This window comes from Giraffa tippelskirchi, chromosome 3, assembly GCF_054371585.1.
Source record: "Giraffa tippelskirchi isolate mGirTip1 chromosome 3, T2T-mGirTip1v1.2.pri, whole genome shotgun sequence".
Lineage (NCBI taxonomy): Eukaryota > Metazoa > Chordata > Mammalia > Artiodactyla > Giraffidae > Giraffa > Giraffa tippelskirchi.
Genome location: NC_137277.1, coordinates 184588777 through 184606214, shown reverse-complemented (window position 1 = coordinate 184606214; position 17438 = coordinate 184588777). Strand labels below are relative to the sequence as shown.

The following is a 17438-nucleotide window of genomic DNA, read 5'->3' as shown; positions in this document are numbered from 1 at the left end:
CCAGCCTGGCTCCCCCCCCATCCTCACGACTCCAGGTGGCTACTGCCTTTTCTGGACCTCAGTTTCACCACTCAGGTGATAACCCTGGTTCTGCAAACCTCCCAGTTGTGGTTGTGGGGAAAAATTAAAATGTGCTTATGTGATAGTGAGTCCTTGTTCAGGGGCCAGACCCAGAGCACTTGTCATGAATTAGTTCAGGGCTTCTCAAAGTGTGGTCCAGGGACCAGCAGCAGCATCAGCCTCACTCAGGAACTTATTAGAAATGCAAATTCTTGGGCTCCTGCTGAATCTGAAGCCCTGGCAATGTGGCCAGCAGTTTGTATTTGAACAGCCTCTCTAGCAGATTCTGGAAACCTTAACTTTGAGAATCACGGCATTAGCTTCATGGTTTGCTCATTCCTGCTGTGAGGCGAGTGCTGTTATCCTGAAAGAGTGAAAGCATCAGTCATGATGGATGGTGCCCAATTTTTCCAGACTCAAAATCAGTTTTTTGAAAAACGATATGATTCATATATTGTACAGTTAACCCTTTTACAGAGTGTGCAATTCAGTGATTGTTAGTATATTCACATTGTCATGTAGCCATTAGCACTAATTTCAGAATATTTTTATTGACCCTCAAAGAAATGGTGTACCATTTAGCAGTCACACTTCATTCCTCTTTCCTCTTAGGCCTTAGGAACCATTAATCCATTCTGTTTCTAAGGACAGACTTCTCTGGACATTGTGGACAATAGACAATGTTAATGTCAATGTCTATTCTGGATATTTCCTAAAAATGGGATCATAGTAATATGTGCTCTTTTGTTTCACTTATGACTTCCCTGGTGGCTCAGAGGTTAAAGCATCTGCCTCCAATGCGGGAGACCCGGGTTCGATCCCTGGGTTGGGAAGATCCCCTGGAGAAAGAAATGGCAACCCATTCCAGCATTCTTGCCTGGAGAATCCCATGGACGGAGGAGCCTGGTAGGCTACAGTCCATGGGGTCGCAAAGAGTCGGACACGACTGAGCGACTTCACTTCACTTTCACTTTGTTTCACTTAGCATAATGGTTTCGAGCTTCTTCCATGCTGTACTTGATTCCTTTTTATGGCCGAATAGTACTCTATTGTATGGATATACCACATTTTGTTTATACTTTCTACTACTGATGGGCGGTTGGATTTTTTTCCATTTTTTTGTTAATCTCATTGTGCACTGAATGTACAGTGTTTTGCAACCATCCCCTCTACCTAGTTGCAAACATTTCATCACCCCTAAAAGAGACCCTGCACCTACTTCCCATTCCTCCCTCCCCTAAGCAGTGGCAACCACTCATCTGCTTTAACTATCTTGGATATTTCATATAAAAGGTATGATTCAATATGAGATCGTCTATGTGTGACTTATTTGAGCATAATGTCTTCAGAGTTGATCTATGGAGTTAGCATGCCTCAGTCTTTCATTTTTTTTAACTGCAGAATAATAGTTTATTGTACAGATAGACCACATTTTGTTTACCCATTCACCCATTGATGGACGTTTTCGTTGTTTCCACCTTTAGCTAAGGTGGATAGTGCTTCTGTGAACATGCATGTACAAGCGCTTGTTTGACTGCCTATTTTCAGTTCTTTGGAGTATACATCTATACGGGTCATATGGTAACCTTGTGCACAACTTTTTGAGGAAAGGCCAGTCTGTGTTTTCAAAGTGGCCGCACCATTTTACATTCTCACCAACAGTGTACAAGGGTTCCAATTTCTACACATCCTTGTCAACACTTTTCATTTTCTCTCTGAAACATTATGTCCATTCTAGTGGATGTAAAGTGGAATCTCATTGTGGTTTCCATTTGCATTTCCCTAATGGTTAGTGATATTGAACATCTTTTCATGTGCTGGTTGGCCACCTGAATATCTTCTTTTCAGATTGTCTTTTAAGTCCTGTGTCCATTTTTGAATTGGTTTGTCTTTTCATTGTTCAGTTTGCGGAGTTCTCTATATATTTTCAATATTAATCCCTTATTAGATATGTGACTTGCAAATATTTTCTCTCAATCTGTGGTTTGCCTTTTTACTCTGTTGGTAGTGTCTTTTGATGCACAACATTTTTTCATTTTGATGAAGTCCAATTTATCTGCTTTTTTTTTTTGTTGCTGTGCTTTGGGACCATATATCTGAGAAGCCATTGCTAATTTCAAAGTCATGAAGATTTAACCTCTATAAGCGTCATTGCTTACATGTAGCTCTTTGACCCATTTTTGAGTTGGTTTTTGTATATGATGTGAGGTAGGGGTCCAGTTTCATTCTTTTTCATATGGGTATCCAATTATCCCATCACCATTTGTTGAAGAGACTAAAAAGAGGCAATAGTTTAAAGAAAAATGTGACGTAAAATACTTACGAAGCTGATATGTGCCAGATATGCAAAAAGTGGGGATGTGGTACTTGAGTAGGTGAAATTTGGGTGAAGCTCTTACTAGTGGATTTTTTGCTCCTTGAAGATTTCCTCTGGCCCAGGGAGATGCTCTGTTTAGTAAAAGATGCCAGGATTGAGGTGACATGGCTGCTGCCTCCCACCCAGAGGGACAACTTGGCAAGATCCCAGCCAAGCTTCTTTTCCACTGCTCTTCCTAGGTCTACATTCATGACTAGGGTCTCCAGGAGCAAAGAAGAATGAGCCCCCTCATTTGCTCACCTGGTGCCCATCTGCTCCTTCCTCTTCCCCTAACCGGGCCGTGGTCCAGCTTCCAGGCCCAGCACCTCTCCCATCTGGCCAAGTGTGGTTCTAAAAACAACCTCGGGAGCACTTGGATGTGTTTCCAGCCCAGACTAATGGTGCTCCCATCCATGGCCCAGACCCAGGTTCCTATTGGGTGGGGCAGCAGCTCCTCATTTCCTGGAAGGTGATGGAAGCATGTGGTTTTGCTTTTTCTCATTTGTTTTTGGAACATAAATGTCTTTCCAAGGCTCTCTGGCCAGACGGTGACAGTGCAGGTCGGTTGGCCTCCTTGTCAAAGCCAAGCGCATCTGTGAGCTGTGCCTCCTGCCCATCACCCATGTCCTTCCAGGTCTGCTCATTTCCTAGGGCCGCCATAACAGAGGACCACGAACTGGGGAGCTTATAACAGCAGGAATGTACTTTCTCTCAGGTTTGAAAGCTAGAGATTCAAAATCCAGATGTCGGCAGAGTTGATTCCTTCTGGGGGCTCTGAGGGGGGAAGTCTGTTCCGCGCTCCTCCTCGAGCTGCTGGGGGCTGCCGGCGAGCCTTGGCGTCCCTCGACTTGTGGCCTCATCCCTCCAGTTTCCGCCGTCTTCACCTGACCTTCTCTCTGTGTCTCTGTCTCTTTTCTCCTCTTTCAAGGACATCAGTCATAGTAGATACAAAGCCCATCCTACTCAGGGGACTTCCCTGGTGGTCCACTGGCTAAGACTCCATGCTCCCAATGCAGGGGCCCTGGGTTTGATCCCTGGTCAGGGAACTAGATCCCACATGCTGCAACTAAAGATCTGGCATGCTGCAATGAAGATCAAAGATTCCGTGTGCTACAACTAAGACCTGGTACAGCCAAAGAAACAAATACTTTAAAAAAGAGGACATTGTATCTTAAAAAAAAAAAAAAAAAAAGCCCACTCTATTCATCTAATGCTAATCTTTTGACTTCATCTTAACTAATTACATCTGCCGTGATCCTATTTCCGAATTAAGTCTGAGGTTCCAGGAAGAACATGATTTTGGAAGGGAAGCTATGAAACCCCACGTCTGAGGCGAGGAGCTGTGGCTCCTGGGAAACTAGCTGGAGCTGACATTCTGTTTCTGTGAGCCCCTCCTGGATGCCTTTGCTTCTAACAGCCTACAGCTACGGCTCTCTTCAGAGGCATCCCCTTGAGCTACTAGAGCTATTTTGTTCGCGCGTGCACACACACACACACACAGATCCAGAAGTGCCTGGGCATTTATGTCCTCTAGCGTGATAGTGACTGACTGGTCCTCATGCAGGAGTTTGAAAGCCCAGCTCATTTGCCTTCGGCTGGGGACAAACTCAGGTGGAGCTGACACTCCAGAGCCCCCCCACAGGTCAGAGTGGAGCTGACTAGTTCACTCTCCATGTCCAGTTCCTTCCACTCTGTTTGTGACTTATCCTGGGAGCAATGTCTTAAGAAATTTGCTTTCATGAAGGTCCTCTTCTCAAAGTCTGTTCTGGGCATCCCAACCTGAGACGGATACCCATACCTGGAGCCGGTTGTGGCCAGGACTGATGTAGGAACCCAGCCCAGAGGAGCCCCAGAGGGACCTACCTCACAGGTCCCGAGACTCAGTGACTTGTGACTGGTGGTGCTTTGAAAATGGACTTGCCCTTTGGGGGCACTGAGACATCTGCCACACAACCTGCTGAGACTGGTCTTCCCAGCCACGCCATTTGAGATCCAATCTTGTCCTTTCAGGCTCTGACCATCCAGTTAGTGCCAATAGGTGGTCCTTCTTCCTCCACGTGAAGGGAAGACCACGTGGAGAGCTCATCGCACCAACACACGACTTGGCCCTGATCCTTGACTTCTCTGACGGTTGGCTGCAGGGGACACAGGAGAGGGTGGAGGGAGACGCATAGACGAAGCACCAGTGGGTGACGTGGGGCCTGGCACACCTCTTCATGGAACTTGCTTGGATGCTCTGGACCGCTCAGTCCCCATTCCAAATGTGTCATTTTAATTCTATAATGGATTGCTGCTGTGCCTCCCTAGTATTATGACCTGATGGATTTGATAATACCCAGCTTACAAGGGACACTCAGGAGAGCTACCCTATAGTTGCTGAGCATCTCATGGTCAGGCATGCAGTCCCTATTAGGAATCAGGAGAATGTCAGAGACTATTTTTTTTTTAAAGAGTAGTTCTCTGTTGCAGAAAACCTGAGGAATGTGCATTAGCACTCTTCCACTAGGGTTTGCCAAAGACTCTGTCCAATATCCTTATCTAGCACTGTGGAATCTTCTTGATCATGTGGCTTAGATAACAAGGCAGCTTGCATTGCAGCCTCAGCCTCTACAGAGTTAGCTCTTTCTTTGTCTCAGAAATTGCAGCTTTTTAAAATAACAAGTGTTAGTGAGGATGTGAAGAAACTGGAACGCTTGTGCACTGTTTGTGGGCATGTAAAGTGGTATAGCCACTGAAAAACAGTATAGGGTGTCAAAATAATTTTGAGAAAGGAGAACAGAGCTAGAGGTATCACAGTCTCTGATTTCAGACTATACTATAAAGCTACAATAATCAAAACAAGATGGTACTGGAACATATATACATCAGTGGAACAGACTGCTGCTGCTGCTGCTAAGTCGCTTCAGTCATGTCTGACTCTGTGCGACCCCATAGACAGCAGCCCACCAGGCTCCGCCGTCCCTGGGATTGGGTTGAATACTGGAGTGGGTTGCCATTTCCTTCTCCAGTGCATGAAAGGGAGAAGTGAAAGTGAAGTCGCTCAGTCGTGTCCGACTCTTAGCGACCCCATGGACTGTAGCCCACCAGGCTCCTCCGTCCATGGGATTTCCCAGGCAAGAGTACTGGAGTGGGGTGCCATTGCCTTCTCCATGGAACAGACTAGACAGCCCCAAATTAAACCAATACAGTTATGGTCAACTAATCTGTGACAAAGGAAACAAGAATATACCGTGGAGAAAAGACAGTCTCGCCAATAAATGGTGCTGGGAAAACTGAGTGGCTACATGTAAAAGAATGAAATTAGAACACTTTCTCACATCATATACAAAAATAAACTAAAAATGGATTAAAGGCCTAAATGTAAGACTGGAAACCATAAAACTCCTGGAAGAAAACATAGACATAACACTCTTCAACATAAATTGCAGCAATTTTTTTTGGATCTGTCTCCTAAGGCAAAAGAAACAAAAGCAAAAATAAACAAATGGGACTTAATTAAACTTAAAAGCTTTTGCAAAGCAAAGGAAACTGTCAACAAAACAAAAAGACAACCTATAGAATGGAATAAGATATTTGCAAATGATAGACGGATAAGGGGTTAATACATAAAATATATAAACAGCTCATACAACTCAACATTAAAACTCTAAACAACTCAATTGAAAAATGAGCAGAAGACATGGACAGGCATTTTTCCAAGGAAGACACACAGATGGCCGAGAGGAGTATGAAAAAATGTTCAATATCTCTAATCATCAGGGAAATGCAAATCAAAACTACCTTGAAAAATCACATCACAACTGTCAGCATGTCTACAATTAAAAGGACCAGAAATGATAAATATCGGCAAGGATGTGAAGAATAGGGAACATTTGGTTACTGCTGGTGGGACTGTAAACAGGTGCAACCACTATGGGAAACTATGGTGGTTTTCAAAAAACTAAAAATAGAACTACCCATATGATCCAGCAATCAGTCCTGGATATATTTCTGCAGAAAATGAAAGCACTGATTTCAAAAGATCTATCCCAATGTTCACATGTGCTAAGTCACTTCAGCTGCGTCTGACTCTTTGCTACCCTATGGACTGTAGCGTGCCAGGCTACTCCATCCATGGGATTCTCCAGGCAAGAATCCTGGAGTGGGTTGCAGTGCTCTCCTCCAGGGGATCTTCCCAACATAGGGATCGAACCCCTGTCTCTTATGTCTCCTCTACTGGCAGGTGGTTTCTGTACCACTAATGCCACTGTTCATAGCGGCATTATTTACAATAGCCAAGATACAGGAGTAGCGTAAGTGACCATCAACAGATAAATGGATAAATAAGTCGTGGTGTATATTTACAATGGAATACTACTCAGGCATAAAAAAGAATGAAAGTTTGCTATTTGCAACCAAATGGATGGACTTTGAAGGTATTATGTTTAGTGAAATAAATTAGCTCAAGGATACATTATACAATATAGGGAATATAGCCAATATTTTTATAAATTGAAATGAAGTATAATCTATAAAATTTTTGAAACACTATTTTGTACACCTAAAACTATATAATATTGTAAATCAACTTAAAAAATATCTCCCTCCCCCCAGTAAGTTGGCTTCTCAAAGAATTAAAAATAGAATTACTATTCAGTTCAGTTCAGTCGCTCAGTCGTCTCCGACTCTTTGTGACCCCATGAATTGCAGCACGCCAGGCCTCTCTGTCCATCACCAACTCCTGGAGTCTACCCAAACCCATGTCCATCGAGTTGGCGATGCCATCCAACCATCTCATCCTCTGTCGTCCCCTTCTCCTCCTGCCCCCAATCCTACCCAGCATTAGGGTCTTTTCCAATGAGTCAACTCTTTGCATGAGGTGGCCAAAGTATTGGAGTTTCAGCTTCAACATCAGTCCTTCCAATGAACACCCAGGATTGATCTCTTTTAGGATGGACTGGTTGGATCTCCTAGCGGTCCAAGGGACTTTGAAGAATCTTCTCCAACACCACAGTTCAAAAGCATCAATTCTGCGGCGCTCAGCTTTCTTCACCGTCCAACTCTCACATCCATACATGACCACTGGAAAAACCATAGCCTTGACTAGACGGACTTTTGTTGGCAAAGTAATGTCTCTGCTTTTAAATATGCTATCTAGGTTGGCCATAACCTTCCTTCCAAGGAGTAAGTGTCTTTTAATTTCATGGCTGCAGTCACCATCAGCAGTGATTCTGGAGTCCAAAAAAATAAAGTCTGACACTGTTTCCACTGTTTCCCCATCTATTTGCCATGAAGTGATGGGACCAGATGCCATGATCTTAGTTTTCTGAACGTTGAGCTTTAAGCCAACTTTTTCACTCTTCTCTTTCACTTTCATCAAGAGGCTCTTTAGTTCTTCTTCACTTTCTGCCATACGAGTGGTGTCATCCGCATATCTGAGGTTATTGATATTTCTCTCGGCAATCTTGATTCCAGCTTGTGTTTCTTCCAGCCCAGCGTTTCTCATGATGTACTCTGCATAGGGGTTAAATAAGCAGGGTGACAATATACAGCCTTGACGTACTCCTTTTCCTATTTGGAACCAGTCTGTTGTTCCATGTCCAGTTTGAACGGTTGCTTCCTGACCTGCATACAGGTTTCTCACGAGACAGGTCAGATGGTCTGGTATTCCCATCTCTTTCAGAATTTTCCACAGTTTATTGTGATCCACACAGTCAAAGGCTTTGGCATAGTCAATAAAGCAGAAATAGATGTTTTTCTGGAACTCTCTTGCTTTTTCGATGATCCAGCGGATGTTGGCAATTTGATCTCTGGTTCCTCTGCCTTTTCTAAAACCAGCTTGAACATCTGGAAGTTCACGGTTCATGTATTGCTGAAGCCTGGCTTGGAGAATTTTGAGCATTACTTTACTAGCATGTGAGATGAGTGCAATTGTGCAGTAGTTTGAGCATTCTTTGGCATTGCCTTTCTTTGGGATTGGAACGAAAACTGACCTTTTCCAGTCCTGTGGCCACTGCTGAGTTTTCCAAATTTGCTGGCATATCGAGTGCAGCACTTTCACAGCATCACCTTTGAGGATTTGAAATAGCTCAACTGGGATTCCATCACCTCCACTAGCTTTATTCGTAATGATGCTTTCTAAGGCCCACTTGACTTCACATTCCAGGATGTCTGGCTCTAGATGAGTGATCACACCATTGTGATTATCTGGGTCATGAAGATCTTTTTTGTACAGTTCTTCTGTGTATTCTTGCCATCTCTTCTTAATATCTTCTGCTTCTGTTAGGTCCATACCATTTCTGTCCTTTATCGAGCCTATCTTTGCATGAAATGTTCCTTTGGTATCTCTAATTTTCTTGAAGAGATCTCTAGTCTTTCCCAATCTGTTGTTTTCCTCTATTTCTTTGCACTGATCACAAGACCTTCTAGAACTAGCACTCAAAAAAGTTGTCCTTTTCATTATAGAGGACTGGAATGCAAAAGTAGGAAGTCAAGAAACACCTGGCGTAACAGGCAAGTTTGGCCTTGGAGTACAGAATGAAGCAGGGCAAAGGCTAATAGAGTTTTGCCAAGAGAATGCACTGATAATAGCAAACACCCTATTCCAACAACACAAGAGAAGACTCTACACGTGGACATCACCAGATGGTCAACACCGAAATCAGATTGATTATATTCTTTGCAGCCAAAGATGGAGAAGCTCTATACTGTCAGCAAAAACAAGACCGGGAGCAGACTGTGGCTCAGATCATGAACTGCTTATTGCCAAATTCAGACTTAAATTGAAGAAAGTAGGGAAAACCACTAGTCCATTCAGGTATGACCTAGATAAAATCCCTTATGAGTGTACAGTGGAGGTGACAAATAGATTTAAGGGACTAGATCTGATAGACAGAATGCCTGATGAACTATGGACAGAGGTTCGTGACATTGTACAGGAGACAGGGATCAAGACCATCCCCATGGAAAAGAAATGCAAAAAAGCAAAATGGCTGTCTGAGGATGCCTTACAGATAGCTGGGAAGAGAAGAGAAGCTAAAAGCAAAGGAGAAAAGGAAAGATATTCCCATCTGAATGCAGAGTTCCAAAGAATAGCAAGGAGAGATAAGAAAGCCTTCCTCAGCGATCAGTGCAAAGAATTACTATATGAGCCAGCAATTCCATTTCTGGGTATATACGCAAATGAATCACAGTATTATTCACAGTATAATACTCACAGTATTATTCACAAGTAGTTAAAACATGGAAGCAATCCTACTATCCGTCAATGGATGGATGGATGGATGGGCAAAATGTAGTATATCCATACAGTGGTACAATAGTCAACCTTAAAAACGAAGGAAGTCCTGTTATATACTGCAACATACATGAACCTTGAGGACGTAACACTAAGTGAAATCAGCCATCACAAAAAGTCAAATACAGTATGATTCCATGTATATGAGATACTTAGAGCAGTCAAAGTCATAGGGACAGAAAGTAGAACGATAGTTGCCAGGGTCTTGGGGGTTATCACTTAACAGATACAGAGTTTTCACTTTGCAAGATGAAAAGAGTTACGGAGATGGATGGTGGTGATGGTTATAGGATAATGTGAATGCATTTAATACCATTGAACTGTCTGCTTAAAATAGTAAAGATAGTAAACTTTTGTTATATGTATTTTAACACACACACACAAAGTTGATAACTTTCTCATCACCTAATAAACAGATCCGAGTAATATTCCCAAGTGTGGAAAATACTGCTTCGAAATTCAAAGAAGCCAAGAAGGTGGCTTAAAACAGTAAGAGCTGACTCTCAAAGTTCTGCAGGTCAGAAGCCTGAAATCAAGGTGTTGGCAGGGCTGTGCTCTCTCTGAAGTCTCCAGGAACCATCCTTTCTTTGCTTCCTCTGGCCTCTGGTAGCTCCAGACATTCCTTGGCCTGTGACTTCTTTACTCCAATCTCTTCCTCTGTGGTCACCTTGCTTCCTTCTTTGTGCGTCACTTATAAGAACGTTTGTCATTGGATTTTGGATCTGCTCGGATAACCCAAGATTATACTCTCATCTCGAGATCCTTAATTACATCTGTAATGACCCATTTTCCAAATAAGATATTCGCAGGTTTCAGGGATAAGGATATTGGATGTATCTTTTGGTGGTAGAACTTTTTTTCTTAAGATTTTTTTTTTTGATGAGGACCATTTTTAATGTCTTTATTGAATTTGTTACAATATTGCTTGTGTTCTGTTTTGGTTTTTTGGCCGAGAGGAGAGGCACGTGGGATCTTAGCTGCCCTAATAGGGATCGAACCCGCAACCCCTGCATTGGAAGGTGAATCTTAACCACTAGACCACCAGGGAAGTCCCTGGTGGGGGGGATCTTTTTGCCTACTATGTGGTCAAAGGTGCAAAATGTAGCAACTTCTCTTAGAGGTGAGGGCATGACCTGCCTCAGCTCCGTGTTCCTCACTATCTACATCAACATGTTGGACCCCTGAATCTTCATGGGGGTTTATGTCCCACCCTTTGGCCATGTTCTTGCCACTTCCTGCTTCACCAGGGAGGAAAGGGTGGGTTATGTTCTGGCAGCATCCACTACAGTATTCTTGATCCTCTTGATGTTCCAGACGCTACTCTGGGCCACCAGGTTGGCTCTAGCAGCTCGTATCTTCCCCCTTCTTTGGAGAATTGCACTCTGTCCCATCGTAGGGAGCCTACCCGGGAGGTCACTCCCCTATGAGGGGCAGGTCAGTCACAGTGGCTACCTGGGGGTCAAGTCAGTGGTGCAATTCACCCTCCAGAGACTCCCGCGAGACCAGAAGGAGGAAAATCTCCAGCCCAAATACATCATGGTAATTAACTTTCTTCTCTTGCTCTGTCCTACTTATGTCATCCTGCTTCTGAACCCCCCCCCCCCAAATCCCTGCTTCTGGATCTGTGTCTAGGGTGCCTGAGTTAAGACAGCCCCTGGGATTTCCCCGGTGGCACAGTGGATAGGAATCCCCCTGCCGGTGCCGGGGACACGGATTTCGATCCGTGGTCTGGGAAGATCCCACCTGCCGTGGAGTAACTGCACCCGGGCACCACAACTACTGAAGGCCGTGTGCCCGAGAGCCTGTGACCCACAAGAAAAGCCACCGCGATGACAAGCCAGCGCACTGCAAGGGAGAGTAGCCACCACTCACGGCAACCAGAGAAAGCCCGTGTGCAGCAATGGAGACCCAGCGCAGCCGAAAATAAAAAAATTAATTAAAAGAAAGGGAAAAAAAGACATAGCCGAAGGGAGCGTTGTTTTGATGGAGATCAGACGGGGCCGGGAAGAGGGTTCTGCGGTCCCTGTCTGGTATAGGCAAACTGCTTTGCCCCCTCTCTGCTGTGGGACCTCGTGAACAGAGTCGGCCATATCAGTGGCTGTCTGCCAGATTCCAGACATGCTGGACACCTTCCAGATGTCTTCCAGGGAAGATGCCACCTGGAATGAAGATGCAGCTACACCTGGCTTAAGCTCCTGGCAGCCTGAATCCCCTCCTCAGAGGGCCCTTCACTGACCGCCTTTTCTAATGTCCTCCTCCAGCATTCCATCTCCCGCCATCATATTCTCCTATCTTATTCTTTGTAGCCTTTATTGCTTTCTGAAATCATGGCACATGTTTATCTGCTTGTTTATGGCCTTTTCTCTCCTACTAGGGCCTGAGCTCCAAGGGGCTGAGGAGTCTGGCTTATTCACAGCTGCATCCCAAGCCCCCATCATGGTAGTAGGTGCTGAACCAATATGTGTCAAATGAATCAAAGAGTGGTCTGTGTTCTTTCACTTAAAATCAATAGGAGGCAAGCCAGAGGGTTTTCTGCGGAGATTTTAAAGTAGAGACCACTTCTGGGGGTCACGGGTGAGAGAAGGCAGGTCAAGGTGGCCTGTCTTCCAGGTGGTGAAAATCCCCTTGGCCTGGCGAGCCCCTCCCTGGCTGGGCTTCTTGTTGGGTCTGGCACAGACCTCAAGGAAACATAACATTTTTAATAAAACCTCAGAGTCAATAAAGCCAAATGGTCCCGGGTGCCCCTCCTGTCGGCCCTAACTGTTGATCTTAGAAGTCAAGAGGTTGGGGAGTCAAGTCACCTAATTCCCACGTAGTTCGGGGAGACGTAAGCTGAAGGGCCTGGCCCATTTTCTATGGAAAAAAAAAAAACACAAAACAAAACAAAACTCACTGGTCCTGGAAAGATTCCATCGCCAGCCAGAATCAAAGGTCCATTCAGAGCGATAGAACTGCTCACATGTGCCGTTAATGAAAACCAAATTTCTCGTCTCCCTGAGCGTTTCCAGGGGCTGCAACTGGAAGGGGCTGCTGCGGGCTCCTGGCCACCCCTCCTGCTGCCCAGAGGGCCCCACTGTGTTAAAATAGTTTTATGATAATATGCGCCGCGTATTTTTCTAGTTTCAGGCGTCGGTGATTTAGAACTGAGTTGTTTTCATGGAAAGAGAAATAGCACTTGTTTGAGGAGGGGAAGACCGCCCCCTCAGCTGGTCGTCCCACCGTGTGTCCCCCTGCAGAGTGAGGGAGCTTGCCGCCAGGGGCTCCGGCTCCCCGGGAGGCCTCATTCACAGGGCACCCTCGCCCTTGAGGGTGCAGGACCGGTGGTGGGGTCACCGGAGGGTCTAGAGATGTCATTTCTGTCTTTTGATTTCACGCTTCTGTCAAATTTCAGGTTCACAATTCAGAAAGACAGATGCATTATTCTCAGATGTGGAGAAAGGACTGTAAGTCTGTGTCCTTTCCATTTCTGCTTTCTTTTTCTTTTTTTAAGGCATTTTCCCATAACTTTTTCCTTTCTTTCCCCTCTTAATGGGCAGCCTTTATGTCAAAGATGATTCATGGGGCACAAACTCAGGTGTGCAAGAAATAACAACTTTTTCCTAAAGTCAGCTCTTACTTTGAGCCACCTATACCTTTAGTTGATGGGACATTTCAGCTCAACTTTATCAGGTATTGAAAGAAAGAAAATTTGCTCAGTCGTGTCCGACTCTTTGTGACCCCATGGACTGTAGCCTACCAGGCTCCTCTGTCCTTGGGGTTTTCTAGACAAGAGTACTGGAGTGGGTTGCCATTTCCTTGTCCAGGGGATCTTCCCAACCCAGAGATTGAACCCACGTCTCCCACATTGCAGGCAGACACTTTACCGTTTGAACCAGAAGGGAAGCCCTTATTAGGTATTGCTCTACCCTTATTGGAGAAGGCAATGGCACCCCACTCCAGTACTCTTGCCTGGAAAATCCCATGGACGGAGGAGCCTGGTAGGCTACAGTCCATGGGGTCGCTGAGAGTCGGACACGACTGAGCGACTTCACTTTCATGTTTCCCTTTCATGCACTGGAGAAGGAAATGGCAACCCACTCCAGTATTCTTGCCTGGAGAATCCCAGGGACGGTGGAGCCTGGTGGGCTGCCGTCTATGGGGTCGCACAGAGTTGGACACGACTGAAGTGACTTAGCAGCTTAGCAGCTACCCTTATTAGAAATGGGAGGGAATTCCTTCCTTGTTTCTCAGTTTTTTCAGCTTTAAAATGGGGATAATGATAGTATAAACCTTAAGGAACTGAGTTAACATGGCAAAATATTTATAATAGTGCCTGGCATGAAGTGTTAGCTATTATTATTATTCCAAAGATAAATGCACAGAGAAGGCCCCAAACTCAGCATGAGGTTATCAAGGAAGGCTACCTAGAAAAGGTGACACCTCAGCTAATGTCAAAAGAGTTGGTCCAAGCGTGATTTCGAACTCCTCTGCTTGCATATTTATCAAGGTCTAGAAGTTTAATACACTATGCCCCTAACAAGTGTGCTCACTTTAGAAAACTTGAAAAAACACTGAAAAATATAAAAAAGAAAACAGAAAACAGCTATAACCACAATCTTTCAGTGATTTCACTCCGGATTCCTTTCATTTGTTTTTTAATAATATTAATTGACATTCTGTATATACACTGTATTGGCTAGAAAAAACTTTGTTCCTGGAAAAGTATTTATATATTTATAGAAAATAAAGATCTGGATGGAGGGAAAATTCCTGAAAATATGAACAATGGTTATCTTTGGAGAGGTGGGATTATGGGTTACCTTTCTTGTGCTCTTTTTGGTAACCTGTATAACCTATTTTTTCTCCCATGACTATGAATTATTTGGTGTAATTTTAAAATGTGATCTTATATCTGTGAGTCTGTTTTGCATATACATTCATTTGTATTATTTTTTAAGATTCCACGTATAAGTGATATCATACAGTATTTGTCTTTCTCTGTCTTGTTTCACTAAGCATAACATTCTTTAAAGGGCTTTCCAGGTGGTGCAGTGGTAAAGAATCCATCTGCCAATGCAGCATGCAAGAGATGTGGTCAGGAAGATCCCCTGGAGAAGGAAATGGCAACCCACTCCAGTATTCTTGCCTGGGAAATCCCAGGGACAGAGGAGTCTGGTGGGCTACAGTCCATGAGGCTGACAAGAGTCGGACATGACTAAACACGTGTCCACACAATATTCTCTAACAAGCTAGTGGTTACCAAAGGGGAGAGGGAAGGGGAAGGGACAAACTAGGGGTTTGTATGGAGTTGACAGATATAAACTACTATGTAGAAAATAGGCAAGCAGCAAGGATATACTATATAGCACAGGGAATTACAACTATTCAGTTCAGTTCAGTTCAGTCGTTCAATCGTGTCCGACTTTGCAACCCCATGGACTGACTGCAGCACACCAGGCCTCCCTGTCCATCACCAACTCCCGGAGTTTACTCAAACTCATGTCCATTGAGTCGGTGATGCCATCCAACCATCTCATCCTCTGTCGTTCCCTTCTCCTCCTGCCTTCAATCTTTCCCAGCATCAGGGTCTTTTCAAATGAGTCAGTTCTTTGCATCAGGTGGCCAAAGTATTGGCTTCAGCATCAGTCCTTCCATTACAGCTATTATCCTGTAATAACGTTTAATGGAGTATCATCTGCAAAAATACTGAAAAATAGAGTATACCATGCTGCATACCTGAAACAAACATAATATTCTAAATCAACTATACTTCAATTTTAAAATTTTGATTTTAAAATTTAATACACAGAATCTGGGAACCTCAGACATTAGGTCTTACAATCATTACATTTTTTGGGGTGCCAGGACCAGATTTTGAGCCCTGGACCCTTTAGTCTGAGAGGCTGTATGTGACCGTGGGGGTGGGGAGGAGTTGTCATGAGCCAGGACATAAGGCTTCACTAAGACCTGTGCGGGGTAGGAGCCTGAGGATCGTGGAGAGGGCAGGGCTGCTGTTATTACACACTTGGCAACAACAAAAACTATTATCAAAACTTTGTCCCCAGTGGCTCCATCAAATCCCATGAACCCAGGGAACCAAGAGACACTTGAATCTGAGGTTTGGGGCACTGGATCCTTCCTGAGTAAACCCTGAATATTCACTGGAGGACTGATGCTGAAGCTGAAGCTCCAATACTTTGGCCACCTGATGGGAAAAGCCAACTCACTGGAAAAAACCCTGATGTTGGGAAAGACAGAAGGCAAAGGGAGAAGGGGGCGATAGAGGATGAGATGGTTAAATAGCATCACCGATTCAATGGACATGAATCTGAGCAAGCTTTGAGACAGTGGAGGACAGAGGCCTGTAGGCTGCAATCAGTGGGGTAGCAAAGAGTCGGCCATGACTTAGCGACTGAACAACAGCAATCCTTCCTGTGACTTCTGTGCTGAAGATGCCTTAAGGAACTGAGCTCCTCCTCCAGCCATTTTGAACAGGTGCCACTCTTCTTTGTCTGGACTATTGCAGTAGCCTGTGAGCCGGTCTCTGTACCCCCATGCAGACTACAGTCCAGGCTGCCATGGTGATCCCCCCAACACACACCCATCTGAACATACCCCCACTCCCCAAAGCCTGCAGAACCAAAATCCAAGCCCCTCAACTCGACCTTCAGCCCCGTGACCTCCTGGGCGGCTCACCTCCCATATGGTTCCCTCACCATTCCTCCATATTCCCCACTGTCCACTCCAGCTTAGACGCACTTCTGTTCTCCAGGCTCTGCGCGTGTGGTTCCCTCCACCTAGAGGCTCTCCTGCTGCTTAGAGAACTTCTGTTCATCTTTCCATCCTGTCACCCACACCCTGTATCCCCTGGCTTAGCCCTCCTGTCTGCCTGTCCCATGAACTCCCTGGGGGCACAGCCATGTCTTAATGGCCTTTTTTGCTTGCCGGTCCAGCCTGTGGGGGTGGTGCGGGGCTTGGGTCTCTGGTGAATGAGTGAATGAACTCTGGCCAAGGCCTCGAAGACACCAGACCCGAAGAGCAGAGTGGGGTGTGTGGCCCAAACAGCTGCCACCCGTCAGGACACCCGCGAGGCCACCGCGGTTTCAGCAGCCGGCCTAGACACCGAGGGAGGGTGGCTCCAGAACGCGGGCTCTAGGGCTTGCTCCCCTCCCCTCCGGGCTGGGCTCAGGACCGGCTCCCTCTGCGGGTGAATATAAATATATAAAACAAACAGCAGGCCTTTAGCTGCAAAACTAAAAATAGGAAGCCTGAAATCTGGCTCCCCGGCTCCTCTAGCTGCTGGGCCACACAGGTGTGGATGCGGATGCTTGGGGGACGCGGCCCCTCACCCCAGCTCCCCTGGCCCTCGTGGGGAGGAATGGGGGGCACCCTGAGTTTCCGCAAGGAACAGTTCATTCTTTCACTCTGGCGCCCCCCCCAACCCCACCCCCGCCGCCCCCCGTCCGTTTGACAGCTCATTTCGTTTACGACCCCAAAATGAACCGACCCACTGAGGTGCATTCCCGACTCACGTGGCCAATCTGGGTGTCTGGTGTGGCTCAGCACTGCCCCCTGGGCCATGCTGGGTTGGGGGGGCCTGGCTGGCTGTGTTTATGGGGTGCAGTCTGGGGCAGCGGGGGAGAGAGGCAGGTCTGAGGCCCTTCCCCATAACACCGGGGCTGGCCCCACACCAAGCAGCCCCTCAATACAGTCTCCTCTGGCCCTCGCAATTCCCCCACCACCCCGGGCCTGGAGACCCTTGCCCAG

The 17438-nt window shown here is 45.7% G+C and overlaps 1 non-coding gene across 1 annotated transcript; it reads left to right on the top strand.

The window, feature by feature from the left end:
• The first annotated feature begins 821 nt into the window (after positions 1 to 821).
• On the top strand, positions 822 to 893 carry TRNAW-CCA (transfer RNA tryptophan (anticodon CCA)). The gene has a single exon. It is a non-coding gene; the product is annotated as a tRNA-Trp (tRNA).
• Positions 894 to 17438: the final 16545 nt, after the last annotated feature.